Below are 24,926 nucleotides of genomic sequence, written 5' to 3' on the forward strand. Positions count from 1 at the left end.
GGTCCATGGCACGTGGCAACCGTTCGAATACCACCTGCATATAAATGTCCTAGAGATGAGAGCAGTGCTTTTAACGTTGCAAGCTCTCAACAACTTTCTTCCTTTAGGAACTATCGCAGTTCACACGGACAACATGTCCATAGTATGGTATATCCACAAACAGGGCGGGACCAAGTCCTATCCTCTGTGTCGAGAAGCTCTCAGACTTTGGCAATGGGCGATCTCTTCTCAGCGGTTTCTGATAGCAACGCATATCCCCGGGAAAACCAACATCATAGCGGACAGGTTGAGCAGAGCTATACTCATGCCTCACGAGTGGTCTCTCAATCTATAGCGGAAGAGATTTTTCAGAAGTGGGCCCTTCCTTGCTGCGACATTTTTGCTACACCCCAAAACAGCAAATGCCCAGACTTCTTCTCTCTCTTTCCACTTCCAGGCCATCCCCCCAGAGACACTCTAACCCAGGATTGGCCCCGGGGATGACTTTATGCTTTTCCCCCTTTTCCGTTGATTCCTCAAGTGCTTCAGAAAGCTACCGACTTGAGAGCCAAGCTGATTCTCATTGCTCCTTACTGGCCTCAACAAATTTGGTTCCCGTTCCTTCATCGACATCTCTTGGTGCAGCCTTGGCATCTGGACCCAGTTCCAGATCTTCTGACCCACCAGTCGGGTCAACTGCACCGGTCCATTCGTTCCCTCAACCTCACTGCTTGGTTGCTCCACTTCCTTCCTTGGCCAGGCTTCCTATGATCTCTAATCCCGTTAGGGATATCATAGTAGCTTCTCTAAAGCCCTCTACCAGAAGGATTTACTCTAGCAAATGGCAACGTTTTTCCTTTTGGGCAAGGTCTAAGAACATAGATCCCTTTACTGCCCCTATTCAGTCAGTTTTGGACCTCCTAGCTGAAATTTTTCACTCTGGTTCTTCTTCCACAGTTAAAGTCCAGCTGGCAGCAATCTTGAATTTTCATGTTGGATTTGCAGACCAGAACATTATGTCTCTCAAACTTTGCAAAGCCTTTCTCAGAGGGATCTTCCTACTTAAGCCCCCTGTTAGGGATCCTCCACTGCAGTGGGATCTAAATTTAGTGCTGGCATCCTTAATACTTCCCCCTTTTGAACCGTCTGCTACATGCTCGTTAAAATTTCTGTCTTGGAAGACATTCTTTCTTGTCGCTATTACTTTGGCTAGAAGGGTGTCTGAACTTCATGCTCTCTGTGTTCGTCCCCCGTACTTGGTCTTCCACAAGGATAGAGTATCTTTGAGAACTAATCCGTTTTTTTTTGCCCAAGGTTGCTTCTAAGACCAATTTAAACCAATCTATTGATCTTCCAGTATTTTTTCCCAATTATTCTGACAGGGCGGAACAAAAATTGCATTGCCTAGATGTTCATCGCCAACTCGGATATTACTTGGACAGATCAAAGCAATATAGAAAGTCTGACCAGCTTTTTCTTTCTTATGCTGAAAATAAGAAAGGTCTCCCTGTTTCTAAGGTGACCTTATCCAGATGGCTGTCTTCCACTATTTCTTACATTTATCAGCTTAGGGGCAAACAGCTGATCTCAACACCAAAAGCACATTCTACCAGAAGCCTAGCCACATCTACAGCCTTTCAGGCTAGACTACCCTTAGACACTATTTGTGCAGCAGCCACTTGGGCCACTCCTCATCTTCGTCTCACATTACAAATTGGATTTGGCCTCCAGGGACAGGGTGAGTTTTGGTTCCACAGTTCTCAAGAGTCTGTTCCATTGAGCCACCCAGGATAGAGGTGCTAGGGACGCGGTCCCATCCAGCAAGAATGAAGGCGAGATTGACAACTTAACATTTAGAAGTTATGTACCTACCATAACGTTCCATGTTAGTTGTCTTCTCTCGCCTTCTTTCTTGTGTCCCTCCCTCCTGTCCCCCTACCGTGGACAGACCTTGAACTATCTTCTTCTCTGGGAGATTTCTCCCTTGGACACCAGTTAGCTCTGCACTTAGTTACCTGGGTTCACCTTACAGTTTTCTCAGGCTAGTTGTTGTTCTTCCCTTGGGGGAAGATGGTAGTTATTTTTTTTCCTCTAGCTACCAAACGAGATCTAGGTAATCACCGCCTTGCATCATGGAATATGGGGCTGCCTCGAGCTGGTGGGAAGTGACTCTTGAGCTTAGCAAGTGCCGAGTCGGAGCCGAGGATCGGCTCCGAACCCATCCAGCAAGAAAGAGGGCGAGAGAAGACAACTAACATGGAACGTTATGGTAGGTACATAACTTCTAATTATTGGTGTTATTGTTATTGCCGTTAACTGTTTTTTCCTTTAACTCTGGTTTTCTTTTTAACTATGTCTGAGAAACCGGCCACAAGTGTTTACTGCTTGGACCAAATCATCTCAACACAGCCTGTTCCATTTGTGCTACCTTTAATCCTAGAGTGTTATTGGACGGGTGCAATAAACTCATTCTTAAAGGATTGCTTCGTGCTTCTTCTGGGGTTCAAACCCCCTCAAAAACATCCAAATCCATTTCTTTGGATGTCGGGAAGAGATCTCCTCAGAAGTCATCAAGGGCTTCCTCAGAGCTGCTGGAGAAAAATCAGAAAATTTTCAAATCCAATCTCCTAGGATGTGAAACCTGTTGGACCTTTCTGGGATCCAAATCCTTCCTCGAATCTGAAAGGATTGTGTCCTATTGTCATGTCCCCCATTCCATCTACTACATTTGATCCTAAGTCCTTGGATCCAAGAACCAGTTCACTAGCATATCCAGTGAGGCCAGTTTCCCCTTCTCTGCCCACTCAATTACTCCAAAATCTGAAGAAACTCTCTTGACCCCCTTCCGTGGCATTATCTTGGACTTCCAGAAGTCCTTCAGAGGCAGATGTGGATAGGATGATGTGTAAATTCTTCAGAGCTCCGGTCCAGATGGGGATTCTTCTAGCTCCATCCCCTACTGGATCCGTGAGTGCACTTAGTCCATTATTTCTCCCGCTCCGATCTGACCCATAGTTTTGGAGTCTCCGGATCCAAGATCTCAGATTTTTGTCGTCTGAGCAGAGGATACTCCCTTCTTCCACTCCAGCATTGTCCCTGACTGGCTCTACTCCAATATCCTGGGATTGGACATGTCCGTTACGGATCCGAGAGGTTGAGTTTAACTCCATTTTTGTTGGATCTGCTCCTTTCTGTCAGAGCTGTGGCCTTGGACAGCTCTGATCCGATTCTCCCCTTGAGGGCTTGGATCAAGGGTGGCCATATCCTGCCTTCGGAAGCTTTGGCTCTGTGGAGAGAGAGAGGGTTTCCCCTGATCCTACGGCATTCAAGGTGGTAGAAAGGGCTTTGTCTTCATAGAAAACCATCACCTCATGTCTTGGAACCTATCCACTACCCCTCATTGGCTTCGACCTCTGAGTCCATCGGACCCACTCTACAGGGGCAGCCAATTCCAAGTGGTCTTCAGACAGTTCCACTGGCAGAACTTTCCCTCTGTTGTGATACCTCCCCTGAACATCCCACAGAGGAGGTTCCTCAAAAGAGGTAGTGCAAGAGGAGACACAGACTCATAGACTCCCTATTGGAGTCTCTCTTGGAAGACGCTGATTTTTGACAAGGGAGAAGGATTCCCCAGCGTGCCACCTGATTTCATTTGCTTTGGAGATATCCTAGTAATCTTTAAGCAGAAAAGTGGCTGGTCATCCCAAACTCCTCCTCTTGAGGAATCTGTGTTCTGGAGGCTTTTGGTACTGGTCCATCTACATCTGGGTGATGGCACTTCCTTGTTTACGCCGTCTGTTAAAGATCTGCATACCCACAGTGGCTTTGTTGGTTGTATGTAGTTTTTCCCTTTTTTGGTATTTTGTTAAAAAGATTGAAAAATCTTGTCTGCCGTAGGAGTCTATTTTTTTTTTTTTTACTCTTCAATGGACCTTCTCCAGAAACCAGAGAGGTGGTAAGATGTGGTTCCGTAAGTCTCAAGGGCCTTTCTAGGATTCGCTGGGGGGGGGGCAATTCCTCCAGAGGCAGAGGAAGAAATTTTAGTAGCAGAGGAGGCCCTGCAGAACCAGGGCTTTAGGGATTCTTTTTCAGACGAGCCCCATTGGGGCTCCTGAAGTGTTGCCTGACTGTTCAACTCTGGATGCAGTTGGAGGTAATTTCTCTTTGCACCTAGATGCCTGGCTAATTATCACACAAGATTTAGGAGTGCTAAGAATAATATCCAGAAGTTACTACATACCCTTTTCCCTACTTCTTCTGTGTCATAGGAAGAAACTTCCTGATGTTCCACCCAGTCAGAGGAAGGAAACAGCACAAGAAATACAAATCTAATAGTCATCCAGATGGTCCTGCCTGACCAGATAGTATTCAGAACTTACTCTTGCTGCTTTTTTAGTGCCAAAAAAAGTGGGACCTCAGACCAGTTTTGGATCTAGTGATTTAAACCAGTTTGTGAAGAAGGCTAAGTTCCGAATGTTCATAGTTCAATCCATCTTGCCCCTACTGCACAAGGACAACTGAATGTGCTCCATAGGCCTTCAGGATGAGTACTATCACATAAAAATAGACAAACTATCCCAAAGGTATCTTACCTTTTGGCTGGGTGCCAGTCATTACCATTTTACATATCTGCCTTTTGGACTCACCACGGCCCCCAAAGTGTTTATCAAATGTGTGACAGTAGTGGCAGCTTACTTGGGGCTCAAGGGATTCTAGGTGTTTTCATATCTAGACAATTGGCTCCTCACTTCCCCCTCCAGACATCAATTCCTACATACCAGGGACTATTTCCTCCAGATTTGTAAAACCTTGAGGATTTCAGTCAATCTTGCCAAATCTCTGCTTGCTCTAGTTCAGGGCCTGGAGTTCATTGGAACTCTTAAATTCTATGACTCTGGTGGCATTTTTACCTGTCCACTGCATTACTTCAAGCCGTTAAGTACAGGATATTTTCTCTCATCTGTCTTCTCCAGCAAGGGTAGTGCTACAGGCACTGGTGTCTGTCATCTGCCATAGTACTGTTCCCTTCGCTCGCATCTTTGAGAATTCTCCAGTGGACCTTAGCTGTACAGTGGTCTATTATGCGTCAGCCCCTGTCCTTTCAGGTAAAACTCAGCCTCGTATGCAAGCACCACATTCGTTGGTGGCTTCAGTCAGTGATCTCTTTCTGGGCAGACAGTTTGTTCTTCCGAGTCCAGTTACCACAGTGACCACAGATGCCTCCATATTGGGGCGGGGGGTATTTCTTGGGAAGGATGGTCCAAGGCATGTGGTTCCCCCAAGAGACCAAATTGCATATCAACATTCTAGAGATAAGCAGTCTTTTTCATGATGAAGGCCTTTCAGGAATCTCTCCCTCTGGGGACTGTTGCAGTTCAGACGGACAGTATGTTGGTAGTGTGGTACATCAACAATCAAGGAAGAACCCAATCTTATCCCCTGTGCAGAGAAGCTATGAGTGTGGAAGTGGATGATCTGTTCAGGCCGCTTTCTAATTAACACACATTCCAGGGAAAACCAATGTGCTGGCAGACAAACTGAGCAGATCTATTCTGATGCCTCTTGAGTGGTCTGTTAACCAGTCAGTAGCGAATATGGTCTTTAGGTGTTGGGGCCATCCTTGCTGTGACCCATTTGCCTCCCCCCGTCAACAAGTGCAGCGAGTACTTTGGTCTGATCCCCCCATTGGGAGAGTCACTGAGAGATGCTCTGCTTCACAATTGGTCCTACGGTTTCCTTTATGCCTACCCACCTCTTCCTGTAATTCCAAAGTTTTTATAGCAAGCAAGCAGGCCGAAGAGTTCTGTAATCCTCATTGATTGCCCTTTCTGGCCCCGGCAAGTTTGGTTCCCCTTTCTACAGTGTCATCTTCGTTATCCTTCATGGATACTGGAGCCTCGTCAGGATCTCCTGTCTCTGCCATTGTGGGTTTAATATCCCAACCTTCTAGTCCTTAGGTTAACCGCATGGTTTCTCTTCTTCCAATGATGATCAGTCAGGCTCTCTTCCCCAGTTCGTGACATTATTTTGGCATCACAAAAAACTTCCACCACAAAAGTTTATAGTAGCAAATAGAAAAGATTTTCTGTATGGGCATCTAACCAAAACATTCATCCTTTTTCGGCCCCATCTTCTGCAGTTCTCCTTTTTCTCACACCCTTTTTTTAGTCAAGGAGCTAGTTTTTTCTACCACTAAACTTCAATTGGCAGCAATCTCTATTTTCCATTCAGGAAATAAATCTTTTTCACTGACTTCTGTAGATTATGTAAAGCTTTTAGGACGGGCATTTTTCTCCTTAGACCCTCCAGTAAAGGATCCCTTACCACCTTGGGACATTGCATTAGTTGCTCTGGGTTTAACTCAGAAACCATTTGACCCATCAGACAAATGTAATGTAAAATTTATGTCATGGAAAACGTTTTTTCTGATAGCATTCACTTCAGTAAAAAGAATTTCTTAACTCCAGGCTCTTTCGACGAAACCCTCTTGCATCATATTTCATAAAGATAGGGTCTCTTCCAGCTAATCCTTTTTTAGTGCCTAAAGTGGCTTCTGAAAATAACATCAACCAGTCCATTAAAGTCTTTTTTTCCTCCATTTTTCCAGTATGGAAGAGTACATGTTACATCTCCCTTATTTACATAGACAGCTGCGTTTTTATCTTACCAGGACAAAATTTATGAGTTAGATCAACTTTTCATATCTTTCACTCAGATCACCTAGGTCAAGCCAGTTCTTAAGAGTACCCTGGCCAAATGGATTACAGACTGCGTTTCATTAATTTATTTTATTCTCAAAAGGGCTTGGAATTAACAAGACCCCCCCCCCCCCGGGCTCATTCAACTCCATCCTTGGCTACAGGACCTCTGTTGATGACATTTGTGCAGTAGTCACATGGTCCAAAGCCCATTCCTTTATTCCACACTACAAATTGGGCATCACATCAGAAACAGAGCCTCTCTTGGTTCAGCAGTGCTCTGGAATATCCTTCCATGAGGGCCACCCAAGGTGTATGTAGATGGGAGCTCTGTCCCATTAGTGAGGAACAATGAATGTAAAGGACATCAGATTTATAAGTTATGTACTCACCATAACTAGGCATCTGTGTTCATTTTCATTCTTCCTCACCTTCCTTCCCATCCACCCCCTTCCTTTTTTCCTCTGTAAGAACCTTTTGGACTGTTTGGAACTTACTGTTCCAGATGTTCTTAGTGTTTCACTGTTGCAGTCATCACATTTGGGTTATCCCTGCCATGATACCCCTCGGCCGGCCCAAATACCAGAGACTTAGTATTTCTGTGTTAGTTGCTGTCGCTTGAGGACTGACGTCAGGTAGTTAGTATAAAGTAAGGCAGCTGACGCCATTACATTAGTCTTTCTTGCTGTGGAGCCCTAAGCAGAATCAGTTTGCACAAGTGCCAGTTGGCCGCTACCTGAGTTTTCATCTCCGAATTGAAGTTGAAGTCTTCTAAAGCCAAGTACCCCCTTGGGATCCTATTTTTTTGCACTAACCGATGTCAGAAAAAGTTAATTGTCTCACCTGTGGAAAGCAAATACCACAAACACTTCCACTCTAGGTTCAGCAGGCATTGCCCCTCCAAACATTGCTCCTTTGCTGCCCCGAGTAAACCATTCCAGCCTAGGCCCCATGGAAACAGACCCCCCCCCCCCCCGACAGCAGCCCCAGGGAATGCAGAGATCTGAGCAGTGGACAACCTCCACTTAGAAACTAGGGAGTGCTAAGCCACCCCCTTATGGTAAGAACTCGCAATGACTCACCTCCTCCACCCCCCCCCGCCCACCTTCACTTACCCCTAATAGGAAAACTCTCCTTTCATTCAAGCACCTGGGCCACCATTACCAAGGACCAGTGGGTTCTGAACATTGTGTCTCAGGGATAGAAAATTTCCTTCCAAACCCTTCCAACCCCAAGGTTGTTGCCTCAGTCAGACACTGTCCGGTTTGATTCTCAGCTAGAGCATCTTCTGCGTGGAGACATGCGTGAATGGGCATACCTTCATTGAAGGTTGTACATCAGGGTCAGCACTGAACTTGATCCGTCTTTGGATAGACCTGACTCCCCCTCAGCCGTGTCCGTGAAATCCACAAGAAGCCTCTGCACTCTCGGCATGTAAACATCAACTACCAATCATTAGTGGACCGGAGTTCCACTGTGGCGACCCCTAACTGGTAAAAGCCAAAAGACACAACAACCCTTCCAACTCCAAAAGGATTCCCAGATCTACCACCAAATCAGTCGGCAGAGGCTCAAAAGCAAATCCTTTCCCTGCTCTCTGTAAGGGCAGTCGAGCACATTCCTGCAGAACTGATAGGTCAAAGATTCTACTCCAGACTTTTTTTCTGGTGCCCCATCCTTGATGTATCCATTCTAAACACCTTCCTGGTGATCCCAAAATTCAGAATGCTCACCCTCCAGCAGCTGCTGCCCATGCTGTCCAAGGATGCTTGGCTAGCCACTCTAAATCTAAAAGAGGCCTACCTCCACATTCCTGTTAGGGATTCATGCAAGAAATATCTCCGCTTCAGGGCAGGATCTCGACAGTTTCAGTTCTCCTTGCTTCCCTTTGACTTATCTACTGCTCCCAGAGTTTTCACAGTGTCTGGCTCTGGCCATTGCCTTTTGCAGACAAAGAAATATTCAAATTTGCCCATACTTAGACGACTGCCTTATTCAGGCAGACAGCCAGGAAAAGCTGACAAGCACCTGGCCTTTGTAAAGACCCTACTAACCTCCCTAGGGTACACAATCATTGAATAGAAATAAACAGGTGCCCACCCAAAGGATAATCTTCCTGGGAGCAAGTCTGGACACAGCATCCCAAATGGCATACTTTACACCAGAGAAACAAATTTTCCTGCCATGCCTACTTCTCTCAACTAGCCACCAGGCCCCACCTATCTGTAAGGAAGATCCTGCAAGCTCTGGGTTTCATGGCATCTTGCATACTACTCATTCCATATGCCAGACTGCATATGAGGTAACTTCAATAGTACCTAAAGAGCCTTTGGTATCAACACTCTCAAGACCTGGAAACTTTTGTACCTATAATTCCATGCCTCAGGAATTTCTTTGGTGGGCAACAGCATGTTCCCACAACAAAGGACTGCCCTTGTCCCCACACCCTGCCACCCAGACCCTCACCACAGATGCATCCGACTATGCTTGAGGTGCACACCTGAACGACTGGTGCGTACAGGGCCAATGGAGCCCACAGCAAATCCCTCTGCACATCAATCAAAAAGAGATGATGGCTGTGCAGCACACCTTGATAGCTTTCAAACCCCTTCTCTCTCCACAGTGGTTCTCCTGATCAAAACAGACAACACCACTGTGATGTGGTACATCAACAAGCAGAGAGGGACTCGCTCCTGTCCTCTATGCAGGCTGGCCATGACCCCTAGGCTCACAGCCTCTTCCATGCAACTACACCTGTTACCACAATTCCTACCAGCTCTCTCAACTCTGGCAGACCAGTTAAGCAGAAACCTTCTGGACCCACATGAGTGGCAACTCAACAGAAGTACCTTTACCCTAATAACTCAGAAATGGGGAACCCCGAAGGTCGACCTCTTTGCCTCCCACACCAACCATCAGCAAGCAAATTCTGCACCAGGGAGCATCACTGCATGGCTTGGAAAGTGGATGCCCTGTCCTTCCCCTGGGTCAGTCTGTCAGTCTATGCCTTTCCTCCCCAGAGTACTGCTGAAAAGGGAGGAAAACCAAGAACCATTGTTCTAGCTCCAGACTGACCCCGACAACACTGGTACCCCTTGCTGTGCAGCCTGTCCCGACTGCCTCCATGGCATTTTCCTCAGATTCCAAACCTCCTGACCCAGAAGTAAGAGGAATTCATGCATCCCCAATTGCAGACACTCAGTTTGGCAGCTTGGCTTATTCCCTAACCCCGAACCAATCTGCCATCCTCAGTAAACAGGTTCTGGGTGCTATCCGTGAGGCCAGACGTCCTAGCACCGGAAACTCTTATGCAGATAAATGGAAAAGGTTCTGCACCTGGATCCAGGCTAAGGGAGCCAATGTGGTACAGCCCTCCATCCCTCTCATCCTGGATTGCTTAGATGACCTACTACACAATGGTTTCTTTCTCCTCTATAAAACTTCATGCCTCTATTATTTGTACTCCTTTTCCCACTGAACAGCCCCTTTTCTCACACCCTTTGATCAAAGAGTTCCTCAGAGGGGCTAGCAAATTGAGGCCCCCTAGAAGGGCACCAACATCAACTTGGGACCTTAACTTTGTCTTGGAAAAGCTCACCCTGTCCTCTTTTGAGCCAGCTTCTGCAGAGCTAAAATTTCTCTCCTGGAAGACAGCATTCCTTCTGGCCATCACTTCAGCCAGAAGAGTGTCTAAGCAGCAAGCACTCATGGCGGTGGAACCCTTCATCATCTTTGATGCAGACAAGGTATTCCTCAGAACTAACCCATCCCTCATGCCCAAGGTGGTGTCCAATGTAACTCTCAACCAATCCATTCATTTGCCCACCTTCTTAATCGCCAGAACGGGGAAAGGATTCTTCACTCTCTAGATGTGCACAGATGGCTTAGCTATCTGGACAGGACTAAATCCTTCAAAGTCTGATCAATTGCTGGTTAGCTTTGCTACAGGGGCTGAAGGCAAAGCCATCTCCAAGCAAACCATTTTCAAATGGATAGCACACTGCATCCATTTCTGCTACAAGCAGCATGGAAAGCCTTCCCCTAAGGGGGTCAGGACATGCTCCACCAGAGCAGCCTCCACCTCTGCAGCTTTACTCAGAGGAGTCCCCACCAGGGGCATCTTGGAGGCTGCCACCTGGACATCTGTTCACACTTTTACCGAGCATTACCACCTGCCTCTCTTCTCCAAATCCAGGGCAGGGTATCCTAACCAGCCCATAGTTTCCTTAACTGCCTGCACCCATTTCCTCAGCTTTGAGAATCTACCCAAATGTGATGACCGCAACAGTGAAACATGAACAATTTTGTACACTTACCATAAATGTAGATGTTAGAGTGTATTCACTGTTGCATTCCTGGTTTCCCTCCCTCCATCCCCCTTTATTCTCTTTCTCCTTTTATTCCCGTTTTTCCTTGTTGTTTCTTTACAAGGGTCATATTGGTATTTATTTTCCACTAATGGGGTTCTTCAACTAGAACCTGGCTTCCTACTTTGGGGCTCCTGACAGTTTAGGGCAAGAAAAGCTAATATAATGGCGTCTGCTGCCTTACTTTATACTACCTGACATCAGTCCTCAAGTGACAGCACCCGATGCAGAAATACTAAGTCTCTGGTATTCGAGCCGGCCGAGGGCTACCCTGGCAAGGATAACCCAAATGTGATGACTGCAACAGTGAATACACAACATCTACATTTATGGTAAGTGTACACAACTGTACTTTTTGAGCCCTGTCTTTATTTTTGCCTATCCTATTTTTTCTATTGAAAAACTAGGAGACAAGACAGCAAACTCAATCTGAGGAACTGGTGATGAAGTAGAACATTATGGGTAGAGGTAGGAGCTCGAGAGCTGGATCCAAAATCTGGTATATGCAGCCAAAGAAGAGTGAAAATGAACAACGCAGGTGCCTAGTTGTGGTGAGTGCATAACATACATATCCTTTTATTTTTATAGTGCGTCCCATTCTACTCCAGTGCTGATTGCCATAAAAACAAAGGAATAAATGCAAATATATTGTGCTTTGGACAGTACCTGTTGCTACCATTGCCCACAGGTTCTCTGTTTTTTCCATCAGCAAAAAAAAAAAAAAAAAAAAAAATTGAAAGAACAACCAATCACAGAAATGTAATTCAGCTTGTAGACAGTAGGTCCTGTCCCTCCTCTCCCCAACAGGTCTCAACATTAGTCACTTTTAAAGTGATCAGACAGAGGTTGCTGTGTGCCTTCCTCAGTCAGCTGTCTCCTATATTTATCAACCTTCCATCTCCAAAATATTGACCATTACCAGGCACTAACAAAGTTGAACAAATGGGCAAAATATAATTACTAACAACTTCAACTATTAAGCATGCAGCATAGTAAATAACTGTTTCAACGTCTTTATAAAAAACATTATTTTGATAAATTAATACAATTCATTATTGTTCACTATGGTTATTTAAAATAAAAAAAATCATAACTAATGTGACTGTCCCTTTCAAGGTGGAACAGCATGTAAAGTAATTTAACACCGTTGTTAGCCATGTCCCAAGACATATGGCAATCAGCAATGTAAGCAAATTTGAGTAACATGCATTTTCTGAAGTAAAAAGTCTATAAGCTCTATACTCAAATGTAATCCACCAGATTTTTTTTCGCAATTGCCAGTTTTAGGAAGGATTAGGAGACGCAGAGCAAAATCCTTTACCAAAATCAGGGACAGTTGAGAGGTATAATTAAGAGTCGCAGATTTTGTCTACTTCAGAAATGCGGATTAACATTCTCTTATTCCTTTAACAAATGCACATTGACACTATATATATTTTTAAGTGTCCCTGATTATTTCTGGATTTGTCCATTATTCTAGAAGTTAAAGTCTGAGCATTGACAAAGCCCCATTCTGAAAAAGTTTTAAGTATTATATTAATTCACTCCAAGTCAACAGCACAATGGGTTTTGCTTGAAGATGCATTTTCTAGGTAATATGAAGTATGGAACTCCAATGCCTGGTATTACCTCACTGAGAATTAACAGTGTTAGTATCAGAAAGTCAAACACTTTTTGAGGGATGGTTTTGAAAATATGAGGCAAAATCTGGGACATTTGAGAGGTACCATCTTAGGATCAGTCACTGGAACCATATAAAAACCTACCTTCTTTTGTTGGCAGTGTCAGTTGTAACTACTACCCCCAATTCTGTTTGATTTTCCTGCTTCCTGCTGCATTTAAAAAAATGCTGTTTTGAAATGGAAAATGGTCCCTGACAATCCATGCTGCTTTTTTCCCACTAGTAGTTTATAGTGGTAAGACTTGACATTGCCAGGAAAGCTCTGTTGTTTGGTTGTATTACTAGAGTAAAGGTGTGGATCGACTTTTTAAACAGTTTATGGTGCACATCATTGCACAGCTGGGCATGTTCCCCCACTAAGCCCCTGCTTATGATTCTTCCTAATGATGGAGAAAGCAGGCTGTGTTAGATGAGCTTGGAAAGAAAGTGTATTTTGGCTTTTATGGCATGCAATGGCCAAACCTACATTTTAAAATGTCAAAAATATGTCCCAAGGCAACTTAAGTCATGATGGAGTGCCAGATGAGAACCAAAAGGCTTCTTCATTCCCTTACACTTCATTATAACTGGGGAAACATGCTCTGAAACATGGTGATGCTGCAGATGAAGCACTCAGGGTGTCTTAGACTGGATCAGTTATAAGGAGACATTCTTGCCCGAGTAACCAGTTTCATTTTGAGAATATGAAGGTGCACCTTCTCATTGCACCCCCTTCACAAGGGGTTGCTGGTTGGACTCAATGTATATACTGTGTTTAAAGCAATGGAGAAGGGGAAGACTGTTAAAACAGTGATGTATGTGGTCCACGCTTCTGTCCTGAAATTTAATAGCTATCCAGTTAAGCAAGGACAGTTCTTCAGGAGGCAGGGCAGGTAGGAAAAAACGCTCAGAAAAATAAATGATAATATGATAAAAAGGCAGAACCCCACCCCATATAGGGAGGAGCTGTGGTTACACCAGTATCCTCCTAAAATCTCCCCCAAAAATACTGTAGTCTTCTCCACTCCCAAACCCACTATTCCAAGAAAGCCCCACAATACGGTAGCTATTCAGACGAGCTGATAAAACTGCAGAAGTTTGAAGAGGCAAAACTGACTGAACAGGAGGCGTCACAAGAAAAGATGTTTTAGAAATATGGGTATAAGACGGAGCATACAAAAGAACGTATTTTTTGCAGTAGTAGAGAAACTGGAGGGAGTTGATTACATTACTCTTAAAGCTGCTCCTAACAGAACTGTGACAGAAAGAAAAAGTGGCAAAATTTAAAGACGCCAGAATCTTTGTGGGAATGATTTTACTTTTTGCCTATTGTACAGCAAGTAATTTATCCTGGCAGTCGTGGGATGCAGTGGCAGTGAGAGTTTCAAGTTGCTTTATTCAACTGTCTTCAGAATATTTTTTTCCAGGAGGATAAACTGTATATTTGAATGCCGAACAGGGTATGGAAGAAAAACGGTTTAGACGACAAAGAATGAACTGGCAAGCTGAGGGGACCTAGTCTTTTGACAATAACAAAGCCCACAGAGAGACTTTGCTAGTGAAACATTTCCTGTGTTCATAAGGAAAATGCTTTAGGGACAAAAAAAGCCCAGAGTCTGACTAAACGAAACCAGGAGTACCTTTCATTCAACCCAGAGACAGGTGTTTGGAGATGATCAGCAAGACTAGCAACAAATGAAGTTAGTGAATATGAGTGAAAACTGTAAATTCAGTCCCGCTAGATGCAGTTTAGATATGTGAACTCTGGATCCGATATTGTTATTCCTCGTTCATTCCTTACGTGTGGGTATCTGTTCCGATCTTGGAACAGAGACGGCCATGTTCCAAGCTCGTGTCAGCTACAAACTCTCGAACTAAACTCTTATCCAGAATTCCTCTCTCCCTGTTACCCCAGATTTCATTTGCCGATTCACTATTAGGTCGTGTCAAGCTACTTCTCTTGAGCTAAGTACAAATATATTTCTTAATACTAAATTCTAAAACAGCCTTTTCTCACAGAAAAGTTATTAGATAGTTTTCTCTTAACCTTATCGCGTTTAGCAATTATCCTTTCTTTCATCTTTTCTATTCCTTTCCTCCTCTTTACTGCAAGGCAATTTCTTTTTTTACCATCGTTTGTAAACCCCCTTTCCTTCTTACCTTTGGGTAATTCTTGTACCATTGCTGGTATTTTTTTCTGGGTTTCCTTCTTTCTTTCTAACATGGCAGATAAAAAAGGTAGTCCAGGATTTAAAAGATGTTTAGATTGTGGCCATAAATTACCTACTTCAGATGCACATTCCCTGTGTGTCTTTTGCTTGGATGTGCCTCATTTAACAGTTGACCTGCCCTGTGGGATTTGTAAGAATTTCTCTAACAGGATGTTGATTGAGAGAAAAAATAAATTAATATTGAAGGGGCTACTTAAATCTCCTTTTTCAGAGGCTATTTCTGGGTCGGAGGCTTCAACCCCTCTAAGATCCCATAAGAAAGAGTGAACATATAAAGGCCAAGTCTCTTCCTTCTCCTGCTGGGCACCCCCAGGAGCAGAGACCCAAGAAAGTTAAGCTTTCCAGTTCGGATTCAACAACTTCTGCCCCAGCACTTTCGGTACCTAGACCTTCGGCACCGAGGCCATTGGAGCCATCTGTGACTTCAGTACCGACTAGCGTGCCCTTTTACCATATTGTTACCAAGGGGCTCCTCTGTTCAGACCTCTTTACCGGCACCAACTGTACAGTCGATGCAGACTGTCATGATGTCGATGGAATTTTCGATGTCCACTGCCTGTTCGGCTCCGACAACTTACCCGACAGACTACCCTCTCAGCACCGACCATTCAGTTATCGGCACCGATTTTTTTTGGTTTCAGCCTTAGTGCTGACAACCACCTTATCGTCTGTGCAGACTATGACTTTGGCACTGATTTCCTCGGTGCAGACACCTGTAGTTCAGTCCTTTACAGGCCCTTTGTTTTCAGTGCAGACATCCAAGGTGGGCACTGAGCTTGCTCCGTCTTTGGATAGACCTGACTCCCCCTTAGCCGTGTCCGTGAAATCCACAAGACTCCTCTCTGCACATGACGTCTTGCATCTTGTGGATCAAGTGCTTTTGGCCAGAGGTATTCCGCCCCCCAGGACCTATCCTTCCTCGGGAGATGATCACCCTTTACAAAAGACCCCTAATTTTTCTCCTTAATTGCCTTTGAAGCCCCTTGATATAGCACAGTCTTCCCCCTCTACGGTTCCCTCACTAAGGAGCTGCAGTTGCCTTGGTGGCAGGAGAGTTTTGCTACCACCCAGGATGTCAGAGGTGGCGTACGTAATTTGGTGTTTCTCAGCCATCCAGGGACTCCGAGTCAGCAGGCTGAGCCATTTAGGAGAGGGGGGTGACCCCTGTCCTGGGCACTCACCCCTCTTCAGGTGGACTGGCCTTCTAGCTAATGGAGAAGGCTCTGGCATCAGTAGGTGATCCTGTGCTATCACTCTCCCCGCCCTCCTCTGGACCGCAGTGTACACAAGTCGCTCCTAGCCGGCACCGGGCGCAAGGGCCTCAGGATATACTTCCCCAGCTTCCCCCTCTGAGGAAGTTGATCAAAAGAGCGCATGCAAGAGGAAGCACATGGACTCCACAGAGAGTCTCTTACTGAAGACAGACTTTGATGATGGGGAAGGGTCCCCTCGCTCACCCTCTGAGGTATCCTTTGGTGATATTCTTGAAATTCTTAAACAGAGAGGTGACTGGCAGCTCTCAAACCCAACCTCTGAAGAGTCTCTGTTCCTGCAGGCCTTTCGCGCCTGGCCCCCTACCTCCTGGGTTACTCCACCTGCCAAAGAACTGGTCCGGCTCATCGTGCAGCGTGTGTGGAGGGCTCCTGACACCGTTGAGGCCATTCCCCGGGGGCCAGATAAAATTTTGTCCCCTCCTGCTACTGATCTCCATTGATCCGAAGGTCTTCCTGTAGATGCTTTGGTGGTGGCAGCCGCAACTAAAAAGGACCTGGCTGAAGAAGAAAGCCTGACTGTCCATATGCCCAACAGAGTCCCGGGCTCTGGACGGAATAGGGAAGCATACTTTTGCATCAGTGACCTTTGCTATCGGGTCCCTGACCTATACGGCACACTTTACCAGGCTTCATAGAGGTTTAATTTCTGAGGTCTCTGAAACTTTGGCTGGTGCTGTGTCTGAAGTCCGTGACAAAGTGGCCTCTCAGCTAGCCACCATTGAATCGATATCTAACTCCTTCATGCACCTGGTATCTCACGCATCAGAAGGAGCAGCTAGAGCGGTGAGTTCAGGCATTGTTCTGAGACAACACGCCTGGATGCGCTTGTGTTATTTTGTGAAACACTTCAAGGCTTCCTTTCTCAATGCTCCCATCGAAGCCTCTTCATTGTTTGGACCCAAGGTTAAAAGCACACTGGCCAGATGTGAACAGGGCGGTAAGACCCTTTCTGCCGTGGGTGTCAATTATTCTTCCCCTCAACGAGCTTTCTCCAGAAACAGAGTTCTCCTCTAGAGGCAGGGGGGGAAACTCGCAGGGAAGATTCCCTTTTCGGGGTAGAGTGGGTCTGTGTAACTAGGGTTCCAGGGACTTTTTCCCTGGCCAGTCCTTCCAGCGCTCCTGAAGAGCAGCCCAAATGTTTTCCTCTGGAAGTGGTTGGGGTTGTTTCTCTTTGTACCCTTCTGCCTGGCTAACCATCAGCACCGATTCTTGGGTACAAAGGATAATAACCAGAGGTTATCATATTCCCTTCGACCTTTGTCCTGCTCCCCCCACAAACTTACCCGATGTTCCACCCAGTCAAAGGGAAGCAGCAGCATTAGAGATTTCAAAACTGCCAAGAAAGTCATCCAAATAGTCCCTCCAGACCAGATAGAATCCAGATTTTACTCAAGACTATTTTTGGTGCCAAAGAAAACCGGGGACTGGAGACTAATTTTGGATCTCAGTGTATTGAGCAAGTTTGTAAGAGTACAAAAATTCCGGATGGTCACAATACAGTCTATCCTTCCTCTTTTGGAAAAAGACAATTGGATGTGCTCGATAGATTTTCAAGATGCGTACTACCACATATAAGTGGACAGACCATCAAGAATATTCCTTCGCTGCCATGCGGAAGCCAGTCATTACCAGTTCAGAGTACTGCCCTTTGGACTCCCTACAGCCCTCAGTGTGTTCACAAAGTGCATGGCAGTTGTCACAGCTCACTTGTGACTACAAGGATTCCAGGTGTTTTCCTATCTAGACAACTGGCTCATCTCCGCCTCCACCAGACATCTATTGGAAGAAGCCCTGGCATACTCTCTACTCTGCAGAAAGGCTAGGCAGAACCATAAACTGGAAAAAATCCAATCTCGCCCCATCTCAGTCCACAGAACTCATAGGGATCATCTTGAATGCAAAGAATTGCAGAGCATCCATTCCAGAGCACAGAATTCTAAGGATAAAGCAACAACTGATCCCAATACTTTCAAGGGAGAAATCCACAGCTCACTCTGTTCTAAAGTTGTTGGGTTCCATGGCAGCCTCCATCACCATTGTCCCTCTGGCCAGGTTTCACATGAGGCTATGGCTACTGCTCACCCAGTGGTATCCCTTTCAGTGCCCTCTTTCAGCCAAGATTCGGGTAACTCACAGGTGCAAACAGGATTTAAATTGGTGGATGGCCCACAACCCGTCACAATGGTCTTGCCCCTTCTCCCCCCAACAACCCAAGGCTACAGTGACCACGGATGCCTCCCTGATGGGGTGGGGGGGCTGTGTCAGGGACAGTCCGAGGTACTTGGTCCGAAATGGAGGCCCATCTGCATATAAATGTTCTGGAGCAGAGGGCGGTGCTTCTGGCGTTGCAAGCATTCCATCTCCTGCTGCTGTCTGGGGCTATTGCAATACAATCAGACAACATGGTGGTGGTCTGGTACATCAACAAGCTGGGCGGAACCAAATCTTACCCACTCTGTCGAGAGGCCATGAGGATATGGCATTGGGCGATGGCTACCATCCATTTTCTTCTAGCAACACACATTTCCGGGAGTTCCAGCGTGATAGCAGACAGACTCAGCAGGTGTGTACTACAACCTCACGAGTGGTCCCTGAATCCCTTGATAGCGGCAGAGATTTTCAACCGCTGGGGTCTTCCTTGCTGCGACCTGTTTGCGTCCCTGACCAACTACAAATGCAGCAACTATTTTGCCCTGATTCCCCCTCTGGGACAGTCCCCAGGGATGCTCTAGTCCACGATTGGCCCTCTGGTCTACTTTATGCATTTCCACCTCTCCCCCTCATTCCCCAGTTTCTGAAGAGCAAAGTAATCCTCATAGCACCATATTGGCCTCGTCAAATTTGGTTCCCCCTTCCTTTGGCCTCACCTGCTAGATCAACCGTGGATTCTCCATCCAACCCTAGGGTTGATCTCCCATCCGTAGAAACAGATTCACCCCAACTTGAACAGCCTGAAGCTCACAGCTTGGCTCCTCCAATTCCCTTGATTGCCACGCAGAATGATCTTTCTTTGCCAGTACGTGACATTCTTATAGCATCTCATAAGTCTTCCACCAGAATTACACATCTCAGCAAGTGGAAAAGATTTACTTTTGGCTGAAAAGAAAAACAGGTAGATCCTATTTCAGCAGTGGTGTCGATAGTACTGGAGTATCATCTAGCCCACCCTATTTCAATCCGGTCTATCTGCCTGTACCATTAATTTGGCTGCAATATCTAATTTCCATGATGGTGTCCAAGACTCCTCTCTTATGTCACACAAATTATGCAAGACTTTCATTAAAGGCGTGAATCATCTAAAACCCCCTTTTAGAGAACCTACTCGACCATGGGACCTGTCACTAGTCCTACAAGCTTTGACAATGCCACCTTTCGAACCAGCTTCTTGTGACCTCATATATTTGTCATGGAAAACTTTGCTTTTGGTCACCATTACTTCTGTCAGACTTATCTCTGAGCTTCAGGCCTTATGCATCAAGAGTCCATATTTGTTTTTTCATAGAGATAGTGTCATTGAGAACTAATCCTTTCTTTCTGCCAAAAGTGATCTCTGGAATGTCCATTAATCAAACCATTGAATTGCCAGTTTTATTCCCCAATCATTCAAACCAAAGGAGAGTATTGCTTACATACCCAAGATATTCCAAGGCAACTTAGCTTCTTGAACAGGATTAAGGCCTCTCATAAATCAGACCAGTTATTTTTGGCCTGTTCTGGACCTAGATTAGGATGTGCTGTTACTAGGGTCACATTGGCTAAATGGTTGAAGGACTGTGTGATCTTCATTTATAGACAACATAATATTCCATTACCTACTACCATAAAGGCTCATTCTACAAGGTCGGTGGCAACTTCTGCTGCCTTCCATGCCAGAGCTTCTTTACATGACATTTGTGCAGCTGCAACTTGGGCTACCCCTCATACCTTCATCAATCATTGTAAATTGGATTTGGCCTCCAGGGGAAGAACATGTTTTGGTTCTATGGTGCTCAGGAATGCCCTTCCATGAGAGCCTCCCAGGAATAAAGGTAGCTGGGGACTCTGTCCCACACGCAAGGAATGAACGAGGATTAACAATATCAGATAAAGAAGTTATGTCTTACCATAATGTTCCATCTGTATTTGTTGATCCTCGTTCAGTCATTATGACCCTCCCTCCTTCCCCCTCTTGTGGCTTCTAGTGGATCTCACCATCCGGTTCTATTAGGTCATTTGACCAGAGGTAGCCTCTCCCTTCTTTTGACTTGCAAAATCAATCTGAGGTAACCGGGAGAGGGGAATTCTGGGTAAGAGTTTTTAGCTTGAGAGTTTGTAGCAGACGCAAGCTTGGAAGATGGCCGGCTCTATTCCGAGGTCGGAACCGATGCCCACATGTAATGACTGAACGAGGATCAACAATACAGATGGAATGTTATGGTAAGACATAATTTCTTTTTCTGCTGGTAACTGGTGAAAAAATGGAAATTTTACTGTTATCTATTGGGACAGCTGTTAGGACACTGAATAGATGCAAGACATAACTGTAACAGTTTGTGTTACTAATATTTGTATAAAATTTCCTTAATGCGAATTGCATGTTCAGTAAAGCAGTTCTGTACATCATACAGTTGTACTTTAAGTGCATGGTGGTTCATAGGTTGATACTAGGCTATCTGCCCTAGGGCATTTATAAGCCTAGCCAGAGTGTGTTTGGCTTTCACCACCCTTATAGATTAGTAGACTGTGCCTTTGAATAGTAGATCACAGAAGATGGCCCTTTTAAGGTTAGTTTACTGTGCCTCTGTCTAGTAGGGACACAGAAGAGATCCCCGAGGTAAACTTATGATCTCCCATCCACTCGTCAAAATTTCTCTTGAAGAGGGTCAGTGAGGGGCTATGCCTAACTTGGATTGGGATTTTGTTCCAGAGTGAGGGGAGCCTCTGGGATATGAATCTGTCCCTCCAGCATGTCCTATTTATTTCTGTGCTGAGGTTAAGTCCCTGGAGCATGTAGCTCTAAGGGATTTGGATTTCCTGAGGAGCATGTCCATTAATTCTGGGTTGGACATGGCTTTATACTTCAGGCACAGATCACCTCTGAGTAGGCAGTAAGCAACTGAGTAGAGCTGGAGTTTCTTTAGCCAAATTGCATAGGGCATCTGAGTCCCTTGATCCTCTTGGTGAGGTACTTTTGGAGTCTTTCCAGTTGCTGCAGGTGCCGGGTAAGGTACATCCCAAATCTGGCATTGTATTCAATTATGGGCCTGATGAGTAGAGGGGCACAATGACCTCTCTTGATCTAGATGCGAAACCTTTCGTGATAAGATGGGCTATGTAGAAGGTCTTTCTAACCACTTTGACAACGTGATTGTCAAAGGAGAGATTACTATCTACTTGGGTCCCCAAATCCCTAATTACTTCTTCCGTACTTAATGGATTACCACCTATGTGGTAATTTGTGGGCACTTTGTTTTTCCCAAAGGGGATGACTATGCATGTTTTGGCATTTAGCTTTAGGCCAAGGCTATGGCACCAGTTATCCGTCTGTGGGACCGTTTTGGAGGATGCTTGTGTCAGCTGAAGAGTCTATTATGGCACCCAGTTTGCAGTCATCTGCGAATTTGGTCGGCCATAGTCCTGTGTTAGCCTGTACCTCAGAGAAATATATACCGAACAAGAGAGGTCCCAGGACTGAGCCTTGTGGGACACCACTTGTAACTGGTTTAGAGTCTGACATGGCACCTGCAATTCTGACCATGTGGGTTCTATCCCTGAGCCAGTTTGCAACCCATCTTGTGACATAAGGGTTGATATTTAAGCTGGTGAGCTTATTTATGATGCCCGAGTGGGGTATTGTGTCGAAGGCTTTTGCGAGGTCTAGGTAGGCTGTGTGGACTAACTTCCCTTCGTCTGTGGCCCTGGTAACTGTTTCAAAGAAGTCGACCAGGTTCAAGAGGCAAGATCTGCCCTTAAAGCCGAATTGGGTAGGATCCAGTGTCTGGAGGTTCCCAATGTCTTTGAGTTCCATGATGATACGCTCCATAGCTTTGCAGGCCAGGCTAGTTAGGCTTATAGGGCGATAGTTTTCGGGGTCCTTTGTGGAGCCGGGACCACTGTTGCTGTACGCCATTCCTTTGGTACATATCCTGTAGTAAGGCTGAGATTGAACAGTGGCTTTATGTGAGGGTTAAGTTCTTCTTGAAGCTCGTGTAAGATGCAGCCCGGGACACCGTCCGGTCCTATTGTCGCTGTGTTTTTTTGCTTTGGAGAGGGCAGCTCTCACCTGTTCATCTGTGATGTCAGGGAGGCTACACTCTGGGATAGACATTTGCTCTTTTGGGGGGGAGAAATTTGCAGTGAACCTGTCTGCCAGGATGTTGGCAATGTCTGTGGGTTCAGTGTATTTTTTTGTCATTTTGCACTAACTCAGAGCATATCTGGGAGTTGCCAACCAGGTTCCTGACATAACTAAAGAAGGCCTTATGATTGTCTTTAGTGCCTTGTCCAATTTTTCTTTCAAAGCTAGCCTTAAATGATTTTGAGAGATCATAGTTTTTTGCTAGTACTGATCAGAGATGCCTTCCCTTTTTGGGATTTTGCTCTATCATGTAGTAGCTTCCTCCTTCTGCTGTATAGCTTATTTATGGCCGGAGTCCACCAGACAGGTCTCCTGCCTTTGGGGGAGTGAGTCTTGGTTTTATTTGGGATAGCACAATCCATGCATTCCTGTAGGTGTTTTGTAAAGGATTCTGCGGTTTGAGCCATATTTTCCACTGGCCCGGGGGCTTTGAAGGATACCACCTCGGTTTTGAGAAGTGTGAAGTTTGCTTTCGAGAAGTTCTTCACCGTGGTTTCCTTGGCTGGGGTTGGGGACGGGATATGGATGTCCAGTGAGATGAATTTATGGTCTGACCTTACCAATGAGGGGTATACCTGTGGTGTGGAACATAGTCCCCATGTTAGTGGTGACCAGGTCCAGTATGTTTTCCCCTCTTGTGGGGGTGGTGACCAGTTGTTCCATAGCATTTGAGTTGGGGTAGGGGATTTTTATCTGTCACCACTGTATAGGCTAGTGATATTATTGTATTAAGACTTTGCAATTTAACAATATAAAGATTGGAAAGAAGCAAGTTGTTAATGTAATGTTGCTGTCTTTAGCTTCATGGGGAGGGAAAGGTGATGTAAATGTCCATTGATCATATATGTGGAATTAACAGTTGGTGATTTTCTGTTTTTGTACACAACTGTAGACAATATGGAGAGAGGGACTATCCCTTTACCCCACTGTATTGCATCTAATCTTATAACAGCCACACAGTCTTGTCCAAAAATAATAGAAATGTATTTTTAGGTGAGCACTTTCACCCCTGAGAAGTCCACTTCATCTCAGTATTTTCTTTCATTTTATACAGGTTCCAATACTACATAATCAGTTTGAAATTATCTTCTAAATCTAGTGTTAGTAAGGGAGGAGTATGTGTGGTGAAATGCCAAGCCCTATTTAGCACAGAGATATCTTGCACAGTTACTAAGAAAGATTTCTTCAAAGCATTCTTCACCTCATTTTGCTACTAAAACAGAGCAAATACCAGCACTGTTCTTTCAGCATCCATAGACTACTGAAGGTATACAGTTATAACGAAGAGAGAGAGAGCAAAACCGAGCACACCACTAATGTATTCAAGGGATGCTGACTAAATAACATAAAAGAAACTGGAGCATACATGATGATAAATGTTTGTAAACTCCTGGACTCTCAGAACCTGCTTTCACATAAATATGAGGCAGTAATATGAAGGACTGTCTGGAAGAACCATCATGGGAGATGGCCACTGTAATGGGCACATTTTTGTGCAACCCTCCCATGCCATGCAGTTTTTGTTGTTTGAGCCAGATCATCAACTTTTACTGCCCCAAAACCAACAGAAAATATTGTAGCAAAACCAGCAACATCTTCAGTACTGCATGCATTGTCTACTTCGCTAAATGCAGTGGATTCCAAACATTTTATCTGTGGGAATGCTATCCTTGCCCTTAAGTACATTAGAGGATACGCTTCCGAAGTGAGAATGTGGGACACGTCAGAGCCATTTGCCTGATCACCATCAACTGTAGCGGAAATATGATATTAACTTCCACATAACTGGCCATATTCAAAATAATCCTTCAAAGGTAACAATGAAGACTTACTTAAAAAAAAAAAAAAAAAAAAAACTAATCTGATAGATCTGCTTCAGGATTTGACACTGTCTGCTCCATACGAAGCAATAATGCTAGATCTAGCAAAGCCTCTCTGCTGAAAGCACTGCTTTGTACTTGCATTGTTTAACTGAATTTAGTAATATTCTGGCTGAAGTTTCACATATATATTCTTTTTTTTTTTAAATGATAAGTTTTGTGTTTGAATTTCATATATGGTATGCATTTCCTAATCAGCTCTGTAAAAGCAAGCTCACAATTAAGTTGTTTTAGTATTCACAATTCTTGCACGTGTTTTACTAGAAAGAGCTATGTTAGCATTTCTGTAAAGCATTAGTTATGTACCAAATACCATGATTTCTACACAACCACCAAACAAGTCTAACTTTTTTTTTCTACCAGTCCTAGCTAAACCACATAAACATGAATCCACCAGTCTGCAATCTACTGACTAATTCACCTGCTTTAACCTATCCCCACACATTCTTGCTTGAGCGCAGTGGGTTCCATGTGCTAAATAGGGCTTAGGATTTCCCCAA

The 24,926-nt window shown here is 44.9% G+C and overlaps 1 protein-coding gene across 1 annotated transcript in view; it reads left to right on the forward strand.

The window, feature by feature from the left end:
• The window catches only part of MED1 (mediator complex subunit 1), a 1,231,128-nt gene that overhangs the window by 706,909 nt on the left and 499,293 nt on the right, over positions 1-24,926 (forward strand). The window lies entirely within an intron of this gene.

Source organism: Protopterus annectens, chromosome 13.part0 (genome assembly GCF_019279795.1).
Source record: "Protopterus annectens isolate FY-2018-M chromosome 13.part0, PAN1.0, whole genome shotgun sequence".
Classification (NCBI taxonomy): domain Eukaryota; kingdom Metazoa; phylum Chordata; order Ceratodontiformes; family Protopteridae; genus Protopterus; species Protopterus annectens.